Raw genomic sequence first — 23596 nt, 5'->3', positions numbered from 1 at the left:
TGTACTATTTCTTTACAACAAAACGCTTTGTAGGTATATCATCTCTAGTCGCACACCAATCATCATCAGTTAGCATGTGTCCCACCCCAACACACACCAGACATAAAACTTTGCAGGTCCTATGGCTGAGAGAGAGACTACTCGGATGAAAACCTATTCAGTGCTCAATTATAGTAACGCGGCATTTTTTTTTTTTTTTTTTTTGTCAGTAACGGTAACGCCGTTGTAACGGGAGAAAAAGTAATTTGTTTGATTACTCGTTACTGAAAAAAGTAACGCCGTTTATTTATAACGCCGTCATTCCCATCACTGCCTGTGTCTCATCTAGTTTCCTTTGTTTGTCCTGTGTATTTATAGCCCTGTGTTTCTGTTACTCCTTGTCAGTTCACATTTGTTCTTGTAATATGCGATCTCCTACGTTTCTGTTATTTATTCTCCAGTAAACACCTGTGTGTTTTGTTTATTTAAATAAATACTATTTTGGTTGTTCTACTCCTGAGTCTTTTTCATGTGCTTTGTCTACCACACCACCTTTCACAGTCCAATAAGGTGTAGAGGTTTTACTGTAAGCCCAGGTGAAAAAACAGTACAAAGTACAAAGTAATGTGCTTTTAATATACTATCTCTGTATTTAAAAAATGTATTTTAGATACCACTTATAGTACATTTGAACATTTTGAACATAGTGTACTACAAGTGGTAACTAAATATATTTTTTAAAAACAGAGATAGTATATTAAAAGCACATTTTAGTTCATATTTTATGGTGTCTCAAAATAGCACAGTTATGTACACTTAGATGTTCTTAAGATTATCTTAAGAAGTACTAAAGAAGAATTTTTAGTATATTAAGTACAAAATTAGTGCGCGAAAATAGAGCACTTTAAGTACATTATAGAAGTGTACTTTTTTTTTCACCTGGGAGTTTGAAGAGGTTCCCATGCATGAGCCCATTGTCTTTAATTTAAGATCACCTAAATAAAAAAAAAAAAAAAAAAAGGTGCCCAGGCTGCTCTTTCTAATATACAAGAGATTTTTAATCATATAGCAACAGTAGATAAGTAGTTGTAAGAAGAAGGGGAAAAATATAGAGCCCTAGAGCTTATGATAAGTGCTCATTGCATCATTTTCAGGCTGGATGATGACTCAAACTGAGAGTCATGAAATAAAGTACGTGAGAGAGAGAGAGAGAGAGAGAGAGAGAGAGAGAGAGAGAGAGAGAGGAACAGAGGCTCACGCTCCAACCTCTGCTTCATCCAATTTGGTAGAAAAAAAGGTTTATTTCTTTTTTTTACAATATTTTTACAATATTTGCTAACAAAGTTCTTGGCAACAAAACAATATACATATGAATATGTATTGAATATCAATATAAAGGCTGAAAAATATTGAGATATCATTTTATGCATCACATGAACTATTTTGTTTGTCAAGGATTTTTATTTCTGTTAGTCCTGAGCTGTATGTGATGTTATAAAGAGACCAGCATTGTTGGACCCACACAATGTGGATGAAACAGCTGTTCTCTCTGGCACACAGAAATAGATGTTCCCGACTCGTGCTGTCTTTGTTTCTGACAAAACTTCAGATGTGAGAGCCTAAACTTCAGATGGGAGATTTAAAAATAAGCCTGCTAATGACGTCTTCTCAATGAAATCATATGTGTGATTTAGTGGCTGCTGGGCCTACATACACCACCTATTAGTTAGTACCTAAACTTTAAGTTGTTTCACACATTAATATCACCATTTTAAGTGCTGAGCACAGTGATGCTGAGCTTTTTGCAGTTTCTCCTGCACCTTTGTTCTCTTGTAATGTTAATATATATGTTGATGAAATTCAGCTTTGCCATCACAGAAATAAATTACATTTTAATTTATATATACTGTATGTATATATAGTGTGTGTGTGTGTGTGTGTATATATATATATATATATATATATATATATATATATATATATATAGTAAAATATGTAATTTATTCCTGTGATGGCAAAGCTGAATTTCATCAACAGTTGTAGTGCTTAATATTTTTATAATATATATAAAATATTTTATAATATTAAAAAAAAAGTTTAAAAAGAGCAGCATTTATTTGAAATAGAAATATTTTGTAACATTATGAACACTTTATTAATATATTAACACTTTTGATTATTTTAACATCCTTGCTGAATAAAAGTATGAATTTCTTCTTCTGAAAAAACAAAATTTTGAATATATATACATACAGAAAATACAATACAATATTTATATTATATAAATAACAAATACTTTGCAACAAATAAATATGTATTACCAAATATACTGTCCAAATGGTACTTAAAGCTGTGGTTAAAAAAAAATGAGATAAAAACCTCTACAACAGCTCAGAAACACACTACATCTGAGGTTTTAAAGTCATTTGCTGTCATACGGCATCACTCATATGAGCTGTCAGTCCTTCACCACCTCATTTGACATACTCATCCAGACAGTGTGGACTTCAGCATGTCTGAGTTCATCTCTCACCTGCATATATGTCACCTGGTATTCACAGGGAACTGATAACCTTGATCTCCAATCACAGTCAGTTCCATGTAGTCCATGACCAACCTCTGTTTACATTGCTATAGAGTTCACATGCAGCCAAATGTCATTCATATACACCCACCAGAACTAATGCCCTTAATAATTCGTCTTGAATTAACTTGTGCATTGAACTACACATATTCAAATACACATACTGAAAATGTGTAGGTTCTCTGCTGATAGCCTCAGAATTCAAATTAATTTAAATTTAAGATTAAGGGCCCTATTTTAACGATATAAGTGTATGGTCTGAAGCGCATGCGGAAGGTGCACTTAGGCCATGTCTGAATCCATTTTTGCTAGTTTAATGACGGAAGAAATTGTAGGTGCGCCAGGCGCATGGTCCAAAAGTGTTGTACCTAGTCTCTTAATGAGTCATGGATGTGTTTTGGGCGTAACATGCAATAAACCAATCCGAGTGTCATCTCTCATTCCCTTTAAAAGCCAGGTACACTTGCACCATGGCGGATTGCTATTTACATGGCGGAATATAGACACCCACACCTTGACGAGTCAGTTTAAATACATGTGTATATTGCCACGTTTGGTCAAATAATTAGCCAATTTCATTCGTTGTTACTGCAAATAGGTAGTTCTGATACATGCAATGACTATCCATTATGACATGTAGGCCTTTTTATCTTTACGTACACAACAATAATATTTTACGTTGAAATCCTTTATTTTTAGCATTTTTGGCATGTTTGTGTGCTGCTGTGCGTCCCTGTGTATGTAACAAGCAAAGTGTTAGTGTGTTGCGCCTCCGCCTATAGGCGCATTATTACTAACACACCCTTTATATAACAAAAATAAATAAATACTGCGCCATTGACTTTAGACCAGGTTTTTGTTGGTCAGTGGCGCAGTCGTTTTCAAAATACCTCAAAATAGCAACACGCCAACAATGCACCTGAACACACCTCGTTTTCAGACCAGCACGCCCAAGGGCGAACAGATGGGCATGAGTGCATTTGCTATGTAAACAACGTGGGTGCTGGACATGCGTTGGGCTGAAACTAGCAAAAAAACACTTGGGTCACACCTAGCGCCACATTGCACCGGGTGTATGATAGGGCCCTAAGTTTCAATTTTGTTTGTTAAGTTTTAGTTGAATCGTGCTTGTTACTTACACCAGCAAGGGTCAAACTATTATTAAATACAGTATAATCTGATTAATGTAATGTTGCAATAATAAAATTACAGGCAACTGGAAAGCTATTCCATTTTATAGTGTATACCAGAATTTGGTGTTTGCTGTGTGTTCAATATCAACACAAACCAGACATTTTGTAGGATGATTTGCACCTGAAGACGCATTGTTCCTCATTATAACATATTCTGAATAAGTCCTTTATGTGAAAGTAAAACATTTCCCAGAATGCTTAAAGCCTCTGGTTTACTCCAGACTGGGGAACAAAAACATACCTCAAGGGGCGCTTTGAATCACAACGCTCTAAAGATGTAACAATGAGACAGAGAGCAGTAAATGATGTTGGCATCCATCACAAAGATGATTTCGAATTCATATCAGCCATTTCATGCTACACCTGGCAGAAGAAAATAAAAAGGTTAGTAACATTTCAAGTTGTTTTCTGGTTTTACATCTGGCCAATAGTGTTTGTCTATCTATATTTTACCTGCAGCCTACAGATATAATGAAATGAATTGTGGCAGTATATTTAAAACCAGATCTCTAAACAGCTATGAACTGCCCTTTATTTTTATTGAGCAGCAATTTAAATGTATTGAGAGCACTGACAGATGCATTAAATAATCTTTCAAGATGTGTGAGAGGGCACTTCTACTATCTGAAATGGCATGTAGTCCCCTGACGAAGACAATTCGTTAATGAGGTTCATTAGGGCCTCATACGATCAAATAACACTCACTGTGAGAGTAATGAAATAATGTCTAAGACTGAAACCACATCATTATATATTGAGGCAACAAATTATGATCCTCACAAAAACACACTGTGGCAGTATTTCTGAAGCAAAGTCATCACTATTACCATTTAATCAAAATCATCATATAAAACCAGTGTTAACTTAGTATTATTTATATACTATTATAGTATTTATTCATATTTTGAATTAGCTATTTTATATATTTTCACTTTTCAAGTTTTTACATTTTTATATATTTTTTTTATATTTCTATTTTGCTTTCATTTATATTTACTTCAGTTTTAGTTTTAGCATAATGTTAGAACTTCAACTTAAACTTATTTGATTTCAATTAGTTAATTAGATTCAGTTAGTCAAGGCAACATTTGTCATGTTCTTAAGCTTGAGAGCCAGATTTACTAAACGGGGCAAATTAGCGTGAGAGTACAATTCCACAAATGGCAAGTTTTGCGCATGATCTACTGCTGACGCACAAATTAAAGAACTCAGACTCAGTCAAATCATTTACATAATGACCAACGCAATCTACCAGCGCAAATTAGCGTTGGGTCGCAAATAAGCAGAGCTGATGCTCATCAGGTGCGGGTCCACACAGGCACAACTTGTTACATGTAATCTGACAAACACATACACATATAGGCCTATATATGATAAATGATATGTTCGGATAACGTCTTCTTCTGGCATTCCAAAGAAATTAATACGAGTGGAAAATATTTTCTCCCTTCTACCACACGCACTCTTTGCTCTGCGGTGTCTCCTCCTAGCAGCAACAATTGCAGCCATGTTGTAAAATGGGTTAAGACATGCATTTTTTGGGCGTTAAATAATGGCGCAAATACTAGTAAATTGACTAGCGCAAACATTAGTAAATCGCGTTACGTGATTTATTTAAATACTCTCCTCCCATAAATTTTGCATCTGAAAGGAAAACTTCTACAAATGCACATGCAATAAGGTCAGCCACAAAAACAACTCGGTCCACGCCTTTTCAGCGCTAATTTTGCACTGCGTGTCTTTAATAAATCCCGACAGTAGTTTTTTAACGCCAAATAAGGGTTTGTGCTGGCGCAAGCCGTTAGTAAATCTGGCCCTAAGTTTTTATCTAATATTTATGTTATTTCATTTCAGCTTTATTGGTTTTGATGGTTTGTGAGAAAAAAAAAACTTAAATTGTATTGCTGTACTCATAAAATGGCCCATGTTGATGATGCTAATAGGCTTGAACAACCCACATGATGCAACACCAATGACAATCTAACTAGCTGTATGCTAACTCATGATTAGCATCAGATTAGTCAACCTTACAAAATCCAGAATGTTTCTCAAAACATATTGTACAAACAATCAATCTGTAATGAATCATATGAAGTACATCTATCACATGAAGGGCAAAGTAAAACAATAACACCAGATGCGACTCAATACCCTTCTGAAAAATCCAGCATTGCTAGTCACCAGCATAAGGTATGTTTTGCATGCTGGGACCAGCATGGTATGCTGGTTGCTGGTTTGCTAGGCATTAAGCATGAGAAGTGGGAGTGCTGGTGGATAAGGTACACCAGCTCATTTTTGTTTGAGAAAAGTATGACTATGCTGGTCCACCAGCTAGATCAGCTCTATATCAGCTCTAACCGGCATAAACCAGCCTGGACCAACATTAAATTCAAGCTGGTTTATGCTAGATTTTCAGCAGGGTAATTTTAAAAAAATGCTCAACGTGTCACCTTAACTGTTAGGCCATAGTTCCTACTCCAATATTTCCTATTTATTATGACTTGTTCTTTCATTTAAGACAAGAAACGTTTGAAAATGATGCAGCAGTGCTCTATCTTCGCAATTGTTCCCAATTTGTTTCTGTGAAACAATTCAATTATAGTTACAATACTGAAAGCAAGGACAGGTTAGTGCAAAGCTCACTCTCTCTTGCACACACACAAACTCCATTTATGATCGCTGTGCAGGTATTTATAAGCAAGTTATAAGTTGACTTCTGAGCTAAACTATACAGCCCGCAAGGATCCCCCAAAGCAAACTTGTCTCATGATGAAAACAACTTCTGATTAAACAGCTGCTCAAAGGCTCGGGTAAACATCACTAAAAGAATAAAAGTTTGGAGGATAAAAGAGCTAAAATGGAAAAGACATCTTTTTCACATCTTAGAAGTGTTTTGAAAGGGATGCACGATGTATAAAGGGAAGTTTACAGGAGTATTTGCTCTGACACGGAAGAAGAAAACTGTCTAAGATTGAATCTAGTGCCAAAACAGCAGGCTAACTCATAAAACCTTTAATGAAGGCACTAACAGTCTGCACGAGTGCTGAGATAAAAGTTTTTAACTGAAATTTTTATAACGTCTGTAGGGTGCGTAAGCTGTTAAGGTTTGTTTATTGCACTTCTGCAGCCTTTCAGGAAAGAGGACGTCAGTTCTACAGGAAGCCTAATTATGTGCAATGTTCATCTAGTGTTTACCCAGGTTTTTGAATACCATCTTGTGACAACATGTATTGCGGATGACTTGCAAAATCTGAAGTGCAACATTTTGTCGTTTACTTATCCTAACATCATCTCTTCCTTTTGTGTTCAACAGAAGAAAGAAGTCATATAGGTTTAGTGAGTGAATGATGAATTTTATCCCTTTAACCACTTCTTTTCTTAAAAAAATATATCTAGGTGACAATGAGGCAAGAAAATGGGGCATATTCGTAATCATTCAAATATTGTTTTAATATTATAGCCACAGGATGTAAACAATGTTGTTATTTTTTTTTTCTTTTCAATTTTACAACTTTGTTGCCACAACAACACAATGTCATACAGTGAACAGTAAACAGGTAATTTACTGTAAACCTTAAAAAAAACCATAACAATTACGAAAAAAAACTATACAGCTCCAGTAACACACAAGCTTTAATAGAAAAAATAATGTGCATTTATAAAATTATAAGCTTCACATTTCTGCTATTACATACTACAAAAATTTGCCATTGTAAACGCCTCACCATAACCTCTGTTTATGTATGAAAAGAGAAACTAATCGATTATTTTTTGTAGTAACATTATGCCACAAATGCCGCTGGTATTAAACTTGTATTGACTATTCCTTTAGCCATAGAGTCTACAAGCTGTTCCAGCAAAGTAGAATGGACAACACAAAGATTTACCAATAAAAGATAAAAGGTTACACAACTGACATACAAACATTAAGACAATACGTGTGCGAGTCATTTCTGAGAAGCATTCGATGGTAATCGCATTATTATCCTTCACATCTGTTCCAAAGGGCCTCTTCTGACCTTTTAACTTCATTCAGCCTGGAAGCCTGAGAGCTCTTTGTGGTTCTCCTGCACACTAAATGAAGATGATTCGAGAAGATGATGAGAACGCGCGGCGGGAACGCTCTGTGTGAGCTGAACTAACAGCCCTCCTGAAGATCACAGAGCAGTCATGAAACACTCAAACAAAAAAATCTCAATCCTCCACTTTGATCTTAGAAATGCCACAGTCAGACTGAAATTGTTGCACACCGGCATTGACTGCAAAGCAAGCAAATTGATTTCTTTGATATCATCTACATGAGCGGAAAGGCTGGAGAGTTCCAGAATAAAAGGAAAACATGCACTGATCTATAATGGATTTTTAAGCATTCTTATGAAAAGACACAGTGAAATTTTATCGCTACTTCAGTGCTTCAAACTTGGTATCTTGGTATCTCACGGCACCAATGTAACCCCTCCAGTTCTACTCGCACTGCTCCAAGAGGGATTCAAACCCTTTTTTTATGGCATGGGAGGCAGGCATGCTAACAAGAACGCTAAAGACAGCAGCCACAAATGGCAGTTGCTAGTGTGCTTCTTGAGGCCAGGGGAGTGAGGTTTACTCACACTGGTCTTACTAACTAGACTTTGTTACACTAACCCCCCTAAACCTCACTCCCATCTGGGTCACAGCACCAATGTAACCCCTCCAGTTCTATTCGCACTGCTCCAAGAGGGATTCAAACCAGCATTTCTGGCATGGGAGGCGGGCACGCTAACAAGAGTGCTAAAGACCACAGCCTTTAACAGCAGTGTGCCTCGAGACCAGGGGAGTGAGGTTTACTCGCACAGCTCTTATTTACTGGCCTCCATTACGTCATTATATCTAGGAGAAATAAATTAGATATTAATATTAAAGAATGGGTAAACATTATGATTCTAAAACTCTGCATAAATAAATACAGTATTTCCACATTTAAATGTTATGCATTACTGGACTGTTTCAGGGTATATCCAAATGCCCAAAACTGTATGCATATACATACGAATAGTTGCAAATTCTCAAGAATAGGCTGATAAAACATTGCTAAATGTAATATTGCATCCCTGTAGCTGTGACTGCCCAGGACTTGCTTTCCAAACAGTATATTTGGACTGATGGTGCACCTGTGATGGTGTGAAATGGAGAGAGTAAATGGAAAGATTTAGACGACTGTGGACTGGAAATGTACTTATCCCTTCAGGACACCCAGCCAAGACTATCAGCAGCACTGAGGGGGAAAGTAAATGAGCAGGTGGCTCTGGCAACACAGAAAGCAGCTCCAGTCAAGTTTGAGAAACACTCACACATACAAAAAGTCTGTGAACACACACTCGTATACACATATACAGAGAAACCATAAAGTGCACAGGCAAGATGTGCATTCAGTCAAAAACAGGTTGCCACTTTAGTCGTCATCAAGTGGGAACATCTGGCACTGAACTCCAGCCTCACAAAAAAAAAAAAGGAAAGAAAAAAAAAAAACACAGCGGGTTTTACTGCCCTCAGCAATAGGCTGTAAAAAATGTTCACGTTTAATAGCGTGACCCTCATAAAGACCATCCTCTAATGGTTTACCATGACTCTTATCTTCCCATTTCATCATATTAATATGATTATATATGTACCATGGCCAAAAGAGGACATTACATGATTCTGGACTTTCTCATCTGCATTTTATTTGTTTATTTAAAGGAATACTTCTGGTTCAGCACAAGTGAAGTTCAATTAACAGCTTTAGTGCCATAATGTTCATTAATACAAAAAAAATCATTTTGACTCATCTTCTTTAAAAAAAAAAAAAAAAAAAAATGGAGGTACAATGGAAATAAATGGGAACCATTTTTGGAGGATTTAAAGGATTAGTTCACTTTCAGATGAAAATGACCCCAAGCTTTATTCACCCTCAAGCCATCCTAGGTGTATATGACTTTCTTCATTCTGATGAACACAATCAGAGAAATATTAATAAATATCCTGACGCATCCGAGCTTTATAATGGCAGTGAACAAGGATCAACGAGTATGAGCTGAAGAAAGTGTCACATCCACATCCATCCATCATAAACATATTCCACACGGCTCCGGGGAGTTAATAAAGGCCTTCTGAAGTGCAGCGATGCATTTGTGTAAAAAAATATCCATATTTAACAAGTTATGAAGTAAAATATCTAGCTTCCGCCAGACCGCCTTCAAATTATGAAAAAAATGGAACTGGCGTCGCGTCAGTTAAGTTTTTTTCCGTAAGCTGAATAGGGAAGGGGTAGAACGTAGCGTAAGCGTTTTGAACAGCGAGAGTCGTTACACTTTCTTCGTAAGTAGAATAAGGAAGGCGGTCTGGTGGAAGCTAGATTTTTTACTTCATAACTTGTTAAATATGGACATTTTTTTTACGCATCGCTTCGCTTGAGAAGGACTTTATTAACCCCCCGGAGCCGTGTGGAATATGTTTATGATGGACACTCGTTGGTATCGCTCACTGCCATTATAAAGCTTGGATGCGTCAGGATATTTATTAATATTTCTCCGATTGTGTTCATCAGAAAGAAGAAAGTCATATAGGATGGCTTGAGGGTGAGTAAAGCTTGGGGTAATTTTCATTTGAAAGTGAACTAATCCTTTAAATGTATAAATTTTAAGGTTCTAATTTTATAGAAGCTATTTCTACATTAAATCTATTTCTAAAACTTGTATAAAGATGTAAAGTTGTTCTCGTCATTTTAGGTCAGTCGTTTTAGGTTTTAGGTCACATTATCTTGGCAAAGAAGTTTAAAATGAGAAACTTTAGAACAGAAATATTAGTGATCATTTTTACACTAAATTAGCATGCATATTCTTTACATCTTGTGGCTATACGACTGAAATAGTGAGTATTTTAACATTTACAGATTGGCCCGATTCAATTCCACTTCCATGTTACAATGGAGGGACACATCAAATTCATTTTTTGTCAGAAGTGCTGTTGATTGAGCTTAACTTGTATTGAACCTCTCAAAAAGACACCAGTTTTGATGTAGGGATGGGTGGATCAATCCTGAAATAACAATAATGCTGTAGTGTCAAGAGAATCGATACTCACATAGCAACTATTTCTCTTTGCACTCATCTTGACACTCAGAAAATCAGCAGTCACAAACAATGCTCAATCACAGCACACATTTAAACAGAGAAAACAGTGTTGGCCACAGGTCAACACAGAGAAAAGAAGCAGTGAGTTGAGCTATTTCAGTCCACTAAATATAGGTGATGCAAAATGCTGGCATTTATTCTAATAGTTTTTTGTGTTGTTTGATAGAGCCTCACATAGCCAGACTTTTGCCTATGACTGTTACCGCATAATTAGACAGAAAGAGACCATCTGACGACATGTGAAGCAACCAACCACAGTGTTTTGTATTTTGTTGTTATGTACCATTTAGAGGTGGATTTATCTGATTATACCACAAAAAAATAAACAAGCAGGAAATGTGAATAAACATTGTGAATTTTTGTCTTCCCAAAAAATGTAAACTAGGCATAATAAATGGATAGAAAAAAAATACACTACTATTCAATCTGTTTGGGTTTTCTATTTTAATATATTTTAAAAAGTAATTTCTTGTGATGGCATAGCTGAATTTACAGCATCAGCATCATTACTCCAGTCTTCACATGTCACATGGTCCTTCAGAAATCATTCTAATATGCTGATTTGGAGCTCAAGAAACATTTCTTATTATCAATGTTGAAATCAGCTGCGCTGCTTAAATTTTTGGTGGAAAACATAAATTTTTTAAGGACTCTTTGATGAATAGAAAGTTCAAAAGAACAGCATTTCATTGAAATAGAAATCATTTGTAAAATTACAAGTGTCTGTACTTTCAATTTTAATCATTTTAATTCATCCTTGCTTAATAAATGTGTTAATTTATTTTGAACAAAACTTACGGACCCAAACTTTTGAACGGTATATAATATTATATACTAATACATATAATAAATAATAATAATAATAATAATAATAATTAAAGCTGCAAGCAGCATTTATCGGGGTTCAAGCATTTAAGGCCTTTAAGCACATATGCGTAAAAAGATATTAAGTTTTATTTAGCAAGCATGTAACCACTTAAATCATTGAAGGACCACACAATTTTCAGCCAAACAGGCAATTTACCATTGAAAATATATGTTTTTTAAAGCTTTTTAACAGTTATAGCGCCACCTATGGTCCGATCTCCATAAAAGTTGGCATGCTTTTTAGAGACATATGCTGCATGTGCTCCGTTAAGTTCTGAATTTTCGTTTAGGATTTATAGGCTTTTGAGTATATTTTGCCACACCCATTTACTAAATGACCGTTATAGCTATCCAAAGGGTAAAGTTCAACTTTTTTTTGATAATTAATGCTCTGTAGAGTCTCAAATAATTAATGAACGATTTGATTGACAGCATTTGTTCTTGAAGCAAAGTTGTTCAGAATGAGGAGATCTATCAAATATGAATATTGTGTGGATGTATGAAACACCACATTATTACAGAGCCGTAAAAAATCATTAGCGCCAACTAGTGGCTGATTTCTTTCAAAATTCTTAAAGACCTCTAGGCCCATGAGTCGAACATGCCCACTGAGTTTCATTCCGATCGGCCTCCGTTAACCTTGTCTAATAGGTGCTCAAATTTTATTGGCCGATGGCGACAATGTTTTTCGAGATACGCTAATGTCCTCATAAACTATCATGCCCCCTTGGACCAAGACACTGATATAAGACACTTGAGTCTGGGACAAAGTGTTGAAGAGTTATGGTCAAAATTGTCAATTTTTTTTTTTTTTTTGCGCCGTAGCCCACCGTCAGGCCGATTGGGGCGAAAGTCTGCCAACCTCTCCCCAAATTGAGCACTACAATCTTGCCAAGTTTCAAGTCTCTCGCACTTACAGTTTGGTCTGCACGATTCGTTTTACGGCAGAAAAATAATAATAATAATAATAATAATAAAAATCCTAACAATTACAATAGGGTTTCAGCACTTAGTCAATTTATAATTTAATGTTAATTGACTTGTTCACATAAATAACAAACGTTCCATTTAATAGAAGTTTTGGTATCAGTATCTGCAATATTGGTTTTAATAGTACTTTTGGTATATGACTGAAAAGAAAAGAAACTTGGCATCACCCATCTTTATTATAATGCATCAAGACTAAAGCGCTTAAAAATTCAGTTTTACGCACTTTGCTGTTAGATCTCTCTTTTTTTTTTTTTGTTCTTAGGCATTTTATTTAAAGCCAATGCGGCTTCTATTTCAGAGCATGTGAGCTAATCCACAGATGTTTGTTGTTTACTGATCTCTGGCAAAACACAGCAAGTTTGTTTAGTTTCTTTATTCACGCAAAAAGGAAATTACTGCATAATTTTTGTGTGATGTTCAGCTGTGAATTTGTCAAATTCATGAATAAAAAAGACTTTTCATTTCAGCATTCATACAAAACTGAGCTCCCATCCTCTGTTAAACCACACAGATGGGCTTATTTGATTCTCCAGAAAGGGAAAGGGAGTGCTAGAGCAATAATTAACGCACTTTCAAGCCGAGCGTGTGTGAAGTGAAGGGAAGGAAAAAGTGCCGTCATCCAAAATTGGTGCGACAGCGTGACATTAAAAACGGCTTCGGTGAAGGTGATAAAGAGCAAGAGAGAGGTTAATGGAGAAATGTCACAACCTCTCCATGGATCAAAAAACTACTTCACAAACTTCACAAACAGACTGGTCTGAACTTTGGCAGCCGAAATGTTTAAAAGCTTTGTAGCTAAAGCTGATGCCTGGATACAGCACTGTTCCCGCTAAAGCTCTGCTCTCACCACTCAGAGTAGGTGCTTTTTGTGTGGGTCTCAAGTAGAGAATCACACATAGGTAACAGCCGAAGACATGGTAAGTAGGTGACTCAGACCCTGACTAGGCCCTAGATGAGGGCGTCTGGATTAGACTCGGACTGTGAAATGGAATTTTAGAGCTCAGAGAGAAGGGACAGCTGTAATTTCCTGAGCCAAATCTCATCTTTCTTTTATATATATATATATATATAAATATATATATATACACACACACACAAATAAAAATAAGTCCAATACCTTATATATGGCAACAGGGCTTAAAAGTCCAATTAATTTTATTTTCTTTCAAAGAAAATATTTTGTTCCAGATGCATGAGTTTTTCTTCTGCAAAGACAGAAGACTGTATTTAATATAATTTTTTAAGATGCTTCAGGTTTATGTAGAAAATGAAATAATCACATATATTTTAAGGAAAAAGAGAGAAATTAATACTTTCATTCCACAATGATGCAATGATCAAAAGTTACAGTAAAGATATTTTAAATGTTACACAAGATTTCTATTTCAGATCAATTCCAACTTTCTGTTCAGCAAAGATTTCTGAAAATCCACAAAAATAATAAGCAGCACAACTGTTTTTAACACTGAAATGTTTCTTGAGCACTAAATCAGCATATTAGAATGATTTCAGAAGGATGATAGGCCTACTAAAGACTTAAGTAATGATGCTAAAAGTTCAGCTTTTCCATCACAGGAATAAATTACATTTTGAAATATATTAGAAGAGAAAATTATTAATATATATATAAATGATATCAATGATATATATAAAACGTATAGTTCCAGCCCTTGATTCTAAGCCGTTGTAAAATTTCCGAAAACATACAGCTGACCGCATTACATAAGTATCGCTGCGCCATTGAATGTGTATGTTGTTGCGTCTGTCTTAGCAATCACTCTTAGCAAAGTAAACATATGTTTGTTCTCTATTGATTTTGTTCATTGAAGCTTACTGCATTATGTAGAAGAGTATTGTGAGAGAGATATCGAGTGACCGAGTGTATTACCTGCATTCAAATTTAGCATTTTCCTTCAGGTCAGTCCTATGTTCATAACAAAAAATCCATTTGAATGTCTGCTGCGATCTTGTCCTTTTAACATTTAATGGGTTTTCCCATGCCCTGCTGACACTCACAGCGCTAGTCAAAGCATTTTTCATTTGTGTCTTGTTCCGTGTTCACAACAAGTTTCAATATAAAAGTCTTTGTGACTGAGTGACTTGCTCATAAAGACAATCTTTGCCGCCATCTAATGGCGTAATAATGTAACTTCTGTGGCTGTTTTTTCCAGCGGAAGGAAGCCTTTTATTGATTTTACTTCATGAAAGTTGCATTGATACATATTTTTTTTGCCTTTAATATTTGTATTGTGTGGTAACCATTTTATAAAAGCAATAAGCCCCATAAAGCCGTGGTTTACAGTGAATTTATAACAGCAAGGGGGTTTTAGACACTCCACTCCGAGTCGTGCCTAATGATGCCCCTTAGCTGTTAAAATTCACTGTAAACCACAGCTTTATGGGGCTTATTGCTTTATTTTACATTGTAATAATATTTAACAATATATTTCATCATATTTTTGATCAAATACAGGCAGCAAATACTGGCAGAAACAATAGCAAACCACAACAATCCAATCAACTTCTGACAAAATTTCTTGTTCAAGAAGCCATTTCACTCGGATATACATCACAATAGGAAAGATTGCAACTTCTGTTTCATGTCAACTTTAAAAGTACTCTGGATAAAAGCATGTGAACCCTGTTTGTTTTATGCTAACATTTCACCTGCTCTTCAAATAAGTCACACGAAGGGTCTATCAATGGTCTACAATTATACATTTTCATTTATTTATTGAACATACTCTTTCCTGCAACTACAAATGTGTGCAGCTGAAACTGAATATACTATTCATAAGAGGGAGAAAGAGCTGTCTGACAGATGCTGCCAAAGCTCCTGCTAAGAGAACAAAAGCTCAGAGCAGATTGCATCACAGACCAACTCGAGTTAAAACAGCAGGAGGGACTTTGATAAGCTTGACTCTTCCTTTCAGGAAATTCATTTAGACATGTAAGCAATCATCATCCCATAAACACTGCATGTATGAAATAAGCTTCTAATGACTTAACATTGCATTTAATGGGGCTCACTGCAGTATTTGCACAAATATGCAAGTGGTTACATGTGTACTGTGCACAGCGACTTCAAACGATTAAACATTAGTTCTGTTTAATGACCATCTAAAGTTATTGTAAGCTGAGTTACACTGATAGCCAAAATTACTATCTGAATGATAATTGTTGCTAGTCCCACTAGAATACCTTTTAGTTATGATGAATATAATTTAATCTACTTGTTTCTCACTATTCCTATTCAGCGATACCTCTAATAAGGGGCTGTATGACCCTCAGTGGCCCACGGGGTTTAGCAGTTAGTCCATTCATTACTAGCACAAAAATGTCAATCAAGGCAGCCTGGTCATTAACGTGCAGGGTTTTTTTTCTTTGGCCAATTACTGTGGCAGAATACATTTTATGAGTTTCCAAATGGTGTTTGCATCCCACAATGTCCATTAGTCATCCTCCTGTGGTGGAGATATTGACAAGCATTTAAAAATCCCCTGGTGTCAGTCAATAGCTTTCCCAGCCAATCCATTTAGAAGTGACCGATGGAACCTCACATTTCCTTGTATTTCTTAGGAGTGACAGTTTACTGGCATCTCAAATTCAGTGTTAAAATGAAATTGGCAAGTAGTTAAACTGCAGTCCAGTCTATCTATATATATATATATATATATATATATATGTATATATATACACACACACACACATGGGTCAATGATGTGACGGGTCATTTTTTGTCCAAAGGCCTTAATAATAATAAAAAACAAAGATATGACATCCAAAGTAAGTAAGGTAGTGCAACTAGATCACTTTTATTGAATCCAAAAGGTTTTAATTATATTTTGCTACATATGAAGGTATTTTCAAGATTTTGAAGTGTCAAAAGGTTATTCGGTTTAACCGTCCAAAGGCCAATACAGCCATTTCATTAGTGATTAAAATATCTTAAAATGTAATAAATCTGTATATTTTTTATTCTGGCATGATTTTATAACATCATATATATATATATATATATATATATATATATATTAACATAGTGCAAAATGGTATTAAAATTATGTGTAAAAGTCATTGCTTTGTTATGAGAAAGAATGTCCGGAAAAATGAAAATTTCATTGATGTCATTTGGAGTAACCAATATAAAGGGACCATTTTGGATCAAGTCATGCGGTCAATATCATGTGACAGGATGTGACATCATTCAGACACCTGCAAAGGACCACATGGTTGTGAAGCAAAGTAACTAACTCTCTCTTAACTATTTGAAAAATTAATGTTTCACTTGCTTATTAGCATGTCCCAAAACATCAGGTCATTCGGTACAACCATTATAAAACATGGAAAATGTTGTAATATTTTAAAAACTTGTGTTAAATATAAAATGTTTGAATGACCTTTTGCTAGCTAGCTAGCAGGTTAACTAGCTAGCTAGATATCAGCCTGTTAGCATTGTTTGAAAGTATCGTCATTCGGTATAACCAAACGTGTCATTCGGTAAAACCAATATTTTGGTTAAACCGAATGACTTTTTTGGTGAAAAATTTTGTCCGATCAATCAATCATTTTTTCAATATCTATCTATCGATCGATAGATTCATCTTCACTGACAAATTAGTTTCAATTAATTAAATTAGGGATTTGAATGATTATAGTACAAGTCTCTATTATTGTAAGATTATTTGTAGCATTATTAAAGGAACTGACATCATTAAGATAATTTTAAAAAAGGATTTATCAAAATATTAATCTTGCTATCATAAGTAGATGCAAAATCCTCTGCAGGTATTTTATTACATTGATGTACAGAAGAATGGGTCGAAAAATACTGGAAACAAATTACTTTTTAACAGGTTTATTGAAATGAACCGTCTGATTGAACCAATTCACTTAAATGAGCTGTAGCCTATTTTCCAAAGCTATGTGAGACATTCTAAAAGAGTGCATTTCATTATGTAAACTTCTCCTGTTGCATGGTTATGTGCCTAATAATGTGCCATACAATTCAGTGATGCCAAAAAATAGCTTGGTATTAAAAGCTACACATTATCAAAATGACTGCTGTATTGCTAATAAAGATGTAGTTAATATGTGTTATGTAATGTAGTTTAACAGATGTTGCTGCGTTGTTTCTATGTTTGTTTGCTGTCTATGCCATCTGGTCATTTGTGCGTGTGTTCACGTTACCCTCTCCTGCCTGTTTGCCTCCCATTAGTGTTCTAATCCAACAACTTGTTACATCACCACCAGTTGGAGGCAGTTCCCTCGATCACACTACATTTTTGATGTTTGGTATTCCAGGCCTCAGCAGCTTCCATGTTCATATACCTCCCTTGAAAGCAGCTCCCTCGCACCTGCTCCCGTCTCCCCCTCAGCCATGGCTGATTGCTCCTGGAGCTCCCAACCCCTGCAGATAATCATCTAATCAGGCAGCTACGGTGGGCTGTGATTGCTTTTCCAATCAGTTAACCCTCCTTCACCCTGATTCACTCACTGTTCTGTAGGTACCCAGTGCAGCTGCCGTCAGCACCACTAATTAAAACAGGAAGACCATGACTGGGTATGAGGAGTGATGGTGAGATGGCTGGAAAGTTGTGATTTTGGGGAAACTGTTTATATTACTACTTAAAGGGATTGCATTATTTCATTTTTTTTTTTTTTTTTTTTTTTTTTTTGAGGTCTATACAACATATACAACTTTCATAATCACTCAGCACTGCCATGACAGGTCCCTACTTTTTCCTTTCCCTTTTAATCTGGTTAGATTAAAACTCATAAATGCTGCAGGCACACCATGAATAAGACTGTTCGGTCACATTAGAAAACTTTCACAGGCAAAAAAGTCCATTGTCAACAAAGTGTTGCGATGTTTGGTGCATAGCTCACACAGAAGCCATTTTCAAACCGAGCAGCTTCAAAACCAGCCTATGACCTATATTTCATGTCAAATAAAAAACAGACAAACTGCTGGACATTGATATGGTGATTTGTAGGCTACACAGTACACAACTAATGTGAAGTATTTGAATAAATATCAAAAATATAAAAGCTGACACCTAGATGAACACTTTACAGTTGGTTTTATGGCTGTAAATTATTCCCTTCAAATGTTATTGAGCTTTAAATTATGGCATATTTATGTATGAGCCCATATTCATTAGTGGAAAATAGCAATTTTTACATATGATTTGACAGTTTATTTTAATAAATATCAAAAATATAAAAGGTGTGCATGATAGCTGACACCTAGATGAACACTTTACAGTTGTTTTTATGGCTTTAAATTATTCCCTTCAAATGTTATTGAAGTTAGAAACGTGCATACCAATGTCGGATGTAACTTTAGAGACGGTCCCTAAATTTGCGAATATCAAACGTCCAATGTCAAACCAACTTTATGCCAGTGATGTACCAGCATTATTTCATACATAGACAACATCTTTACATTAAACTATGTTACATGTGTAAGAGCAATTTTATTCTGATATTCATACCATCAGCACAACTGCAAGTGTGATGTTGCTTTTAAACAAAGGTTAAACAAACAAGAAATGGAATAACTTACCTTTTAAAGTGGCAGGAAACTTGTCTATTTCCACTTCGTTAACAGCTCCAAATGAAGCCGCAGCAGTATCAAATGTCCTGCGTCTCCGAGCAACAGCAACAGTGTTTAGTTCCTGAATAAATCAATGTTTTAAATGAATCAGTTGAATGAATGATTCAATGACTCACTCACAAAGACTCTCACGGTTTAGTTTCTGAATGAGTCAGAGTTTTTTAACAAATCATTCATTTTTAACAAATCATTCACCCAATCAGACTTGACCAAAACTAACTGCTGTAAGCTATAACTAATAAAAAATAAATAAAAAAAAAAACACAAATAATTTCCAAATATGTTTGTATTTTGCAGGTGTGTACATGACATGAAGCTTCAGGGTGAAGATGGATACATTGTATCTACAAGCCTATAATAAAAAAATTAGCCGTTTTCTTGATATTTCAATGGATTAACTGCTTTCGTGTACTGAAGGATGTGACTGATGGCCAGGCCAACATGTGGCACCCACATTCATTTGTCGGCTCTGGTTTCAGCGCCTCTCTTGGCAGGACTGTAAACACCAGAGGAGGGGCAGATATCTGGCTGGGAGCAGGCGAACGTTGCTCTGGCAGAGCAGGGTGACAAAAGTTGTCCAACACAGTTGAGAGGCGACACCCTGACATTTTACATTAATATTCATCTGGGCTCTACAGGGACATTACACAAAAGATGGAGTATGGGAGAGAGGCCACAGTCTCAGCCTGGGGAGCGTAACAGAGTATTAAAGCAGATGAGTCAATAATATGTGAAAAACAGATGAATAGGAGGAAAATAAATGAAGAGATGCAGGGAAAATGAAAAAGGGATTATGTATTATGGAGTTGATGGCCTGGCTATGAGCATAAAAACATGTCAATTTTTCTAGGATTTCTAATTTGCAGTCATTGTACACCGGCTCTTGTCCTTTGAAGGTGACATGATCCAGTATTTACCCTTTTATTTATATAAGCTTGCACTTTAAAATCAGATTTGTGTATTAAATTAACATTGAACAACCTGTCATAGGATTCAAGTTAATTTAATATTTGTTTCTTGTGATTTTCTCATCATTAACAACCGTCATCATAAGTTCTCTGGTTAACTTGCTCTCATGTTGGCGGAGACTTAAACACCCCAACAATCTCTGTGGGCATATGGCTCTCCACTGTATCACTGTATAATGTTTGCCATATTTCATATGTGGGAGAGACTACATCTCAAATACCGAGAAGGCTCAGTTGGCACGGACATGTGTGTAGGGAGTGTGAAGGCATTTGGTCATTTGATTGTAAGCCATGTGAAATCATTGCCAGGGTGGCTGACAGCCAGCTGCCATTGCCATCATTTGCAAAAATGAACTGTAATTTGTTTCCATCTTTCACATAATTACCCTATTGATAGTCCAGGTTTAAAACAGAAAAGAGGGGGTACATGCAATTAAAGTAACGAAGATGAGCTTCAGTTAAGATGAAATGTGGAGTAGATGAGATGAGACAATAAAATCGAGATGAGATTGGGGATGATTTGAGACTGAGGGAGAGATGAGATTAGATTGATGATGATTTGAGACTGAGGGTGAGATGAGATTGAGGATGATTTGAGACTGAGGGTGAGATGAGATGAGATGAGATGAGATGAGATGAGATGAGATGAGACTGCATGGGGATGATTTGAGACTGAGGGTGAGATGAGATGAGATTGCATGGGGATGATTTGAGACTGAGGGTAAGATGATTGAGAATGATTTGAGACTGAGAGTGAGATGAGATTGGGCATGACTTGAGACTGAGGGTGAGATGAGATTGAGGATGATTTGAAACTGAGGGTGAGATGAGATTGAGGATGATTTGAGATTAAGGGTGATTTGAGACTGAGGGTGAGATGAGATGAGATAGAATGAGATGAAATTGAGGATGATTTGAGACTGAGGGTGAGATGAGATTGAGGATGATTTGAGATTGAGGATGATTTGAGACTAAGGGTGAGATGAGATGAGATGAGATGGAATGAGATGAAATTGAGGATGATTTGAGACTGAGGGTGAGATGAGATTGAGGATGATTTGAGACTGAGGGTGAGATGAGATGAGATGAGATGAGATGAGATGAGATGAGATGAGATTGAGGATGATTTGAGACTGAGGGTGAGATAAGATGAGATTGTATGGGGATGATTTGAGACTGAGGGTGAGATGAGATTGAAGATGATTTGAGACTAAGGGTGAGATGAGATGAGATGAGATGAGATGAGATTGAGGATGATTTGAGACTGAGGGTGAGATGAGATGAGATGAGATGAGATGAGACTGCATGGGGATGATTTGAGACTGAGGGTGAGATGAGATGAGATGAGATGAGATGAGATGAGATGAGATGAGATTGCATGGGGATGATTTGAGACTGAGGGTAAGATGATTGAGAATGATTTGAGACTGAGAGTGAGATGAGATTGGGCATGACTTGAGACTGAGGGTGAGATGAGATTGAGGATGATTTGAAACTGAGGGTGAGATGAGATGAGATGGAATGAGATGAAATTGAGGATGATTTGAGACTGAGGGTGAGATGAGATTGAGGATGATTTGAGATCGAGGATGATTTGAGACTGAGGGTGAGATGAGATGAGATGGAATGAGATGAAATTGAGGATGATTTGAGACTGAGGGTGAGATGAGATTGAGGATGATTTGAGATTGAGGATGATTTGAGACTAAGGGTGAGATGAGATGAGATGGAATGAGATGAAATTGAGGATGATTTGAGACTGAGGGTGAGATGAGATTGAGGATGATTTGAGATTGAGGATGATTTGAGACTGAGGGTGAGATGAGATGAGATGAGATTGAGGATGATTTGAGACTGAGGGTGAGATGAGATGAGATTGTATGGGGATGATTTGAGACTGAGGGTGAGATTAGATTGAAGATGATTTGAGACTAAGGGTGAGATGAGATGAGATGAGATTGAGGATGATTTGAGACTGAGGGAGAGATGAGATGAGATTGATGATGATTTGAGACTGAGGGTGAGATGAGATTGAGGATGATTTGAGATGAGATGAGATGAGGTAGGATGAGATTAGATAAGATGAGATGAGATGAGATTGAGATTTTAGATTGAGAAATTAGTTCAAATTAAAAGGAGTTTAAATGAGGATACATTTTAAATTAAAATAAAATGAGATTGAGGATGATTTGAGACTGAAGATGAGATGAGGTGGAATGAGTTGAGAGGAGACTGAATTGAGAATTGAGATGGAAAGAGAGGTTAGTTGAGATGGAGAATTTGATGAAATAACACTTGAGATGAGATGGAGGATGAGGTGAGATTACAATGAGATTTAGTCTGAGTAGAGATGAAGGGTGAGGTCAGATTGTGTTTTATATTAAAATGAAATGAGATTGAGGATGAGTTAGATGAGAGGTGATAGATTTAGATTGAGAAGGAGTTGAGACTGAGTATGAGATGTGACTGAGATTTAGATTAAGAATGTGATTAGAGGAGGTGGAGTTGAGATGAGATGGAGAATGAGGTGAGATGACACTGAGATTTAGAATGAGAGCAGATGAAGGGTGAGATGAGATTAAGTTGAAATGAGTTGAGATGATATGGGATGAAATGAGATGTAGCTGAATTGTGATGAGACGGAATTGAAATGAGATGGAGGATGAGGTGAGATGACACTGAGATTTAGATTGAGAACAGATGAAGGGTAAAATGAGATTTAGCTGAAATAAGTTGAGATGAGATGAGATGAGATGAGATGAGATGGAGCTGAAATGAGTTGAGATGAGACAAAATATGACTGATTTAGATGAAATTGAGGATGAGTTGAAACTGAGGACAAGATGTGACTGAGATTTAGATTGAGATCATATTAAGGATGAGATTGAGTTTATATTTAGATTTAAATTGGAATTGAGAGAAGATGAAGGATGAGATGATATTTGGGGTTAGATGAGATCAAGTTTTAGATTAAGATGAATGAGACCAAGATTAAGGTTGAGTATGAGATGTGATGAGATGAGATGGAGTTGAATTGAGAAAAGATTGAGATGAGATTGAGAATGAGAGGAGATTGACTTTTATATGAAGATGAGATGTGATTGTTGATGAGATGAAATGAGATGAGATGGAGGATGAAATTAGATGAGCTGGACAGTATGAACCATCATTATTGTACTTAAGGCACTTGTCCCCATGTTGCCCAATAGGGGTAACTGTTATAGTGTAAGTTGCTTTGGATAAGAAGC

At 36.1% G+C, this 23596-nt stretch overlaps 1 long non-coding RNA gene across 1 annotated transcript in view; it reads right to left on the bottom strand.

Annotated features, from left to right (window-relative positions):
• Positions 1-14796, bottom strand: part of LOC127510850 (uncharacterized) — a 28043-nt gene extending 13247 nt beyond the window's left edge. The window contains exons 1-2 of the long non-coding RNA XR_007929766.1: positions 14650-14796; positions 3998-4119 (exon numbers count right to left, since the gene is read on the bottom strand). This is a non-coding gene — a long non-coding RNA (uncharacterized LOC127510850). The remainder of the gene's footprint in view (positions 1-3997; positions 4120-14649) is intronic.
• Positions 14797-23596: the final 8800 nt, after the last annotated feature.

Source organism: Ctenopharyngodon idella, chromosome 4 (genome assembly GCF_019924925.1).
Source record: "Ctenopharyngodon idella isolate HZGC_01 chromosome 4, HZGC01, whole genome shotgun sequence".
In the NCBI taxonomy this organism is placed as follows: Eukaryota; Metazoa; Chordata; class Actinopteri; order Cypriniformes; family Xenocyprididae; genus Ctenopharyngodon; species Ctenopharyngodon idella.
This window is presented reverse-complemented; position numbering and strand designations above follow the sequence as displayed.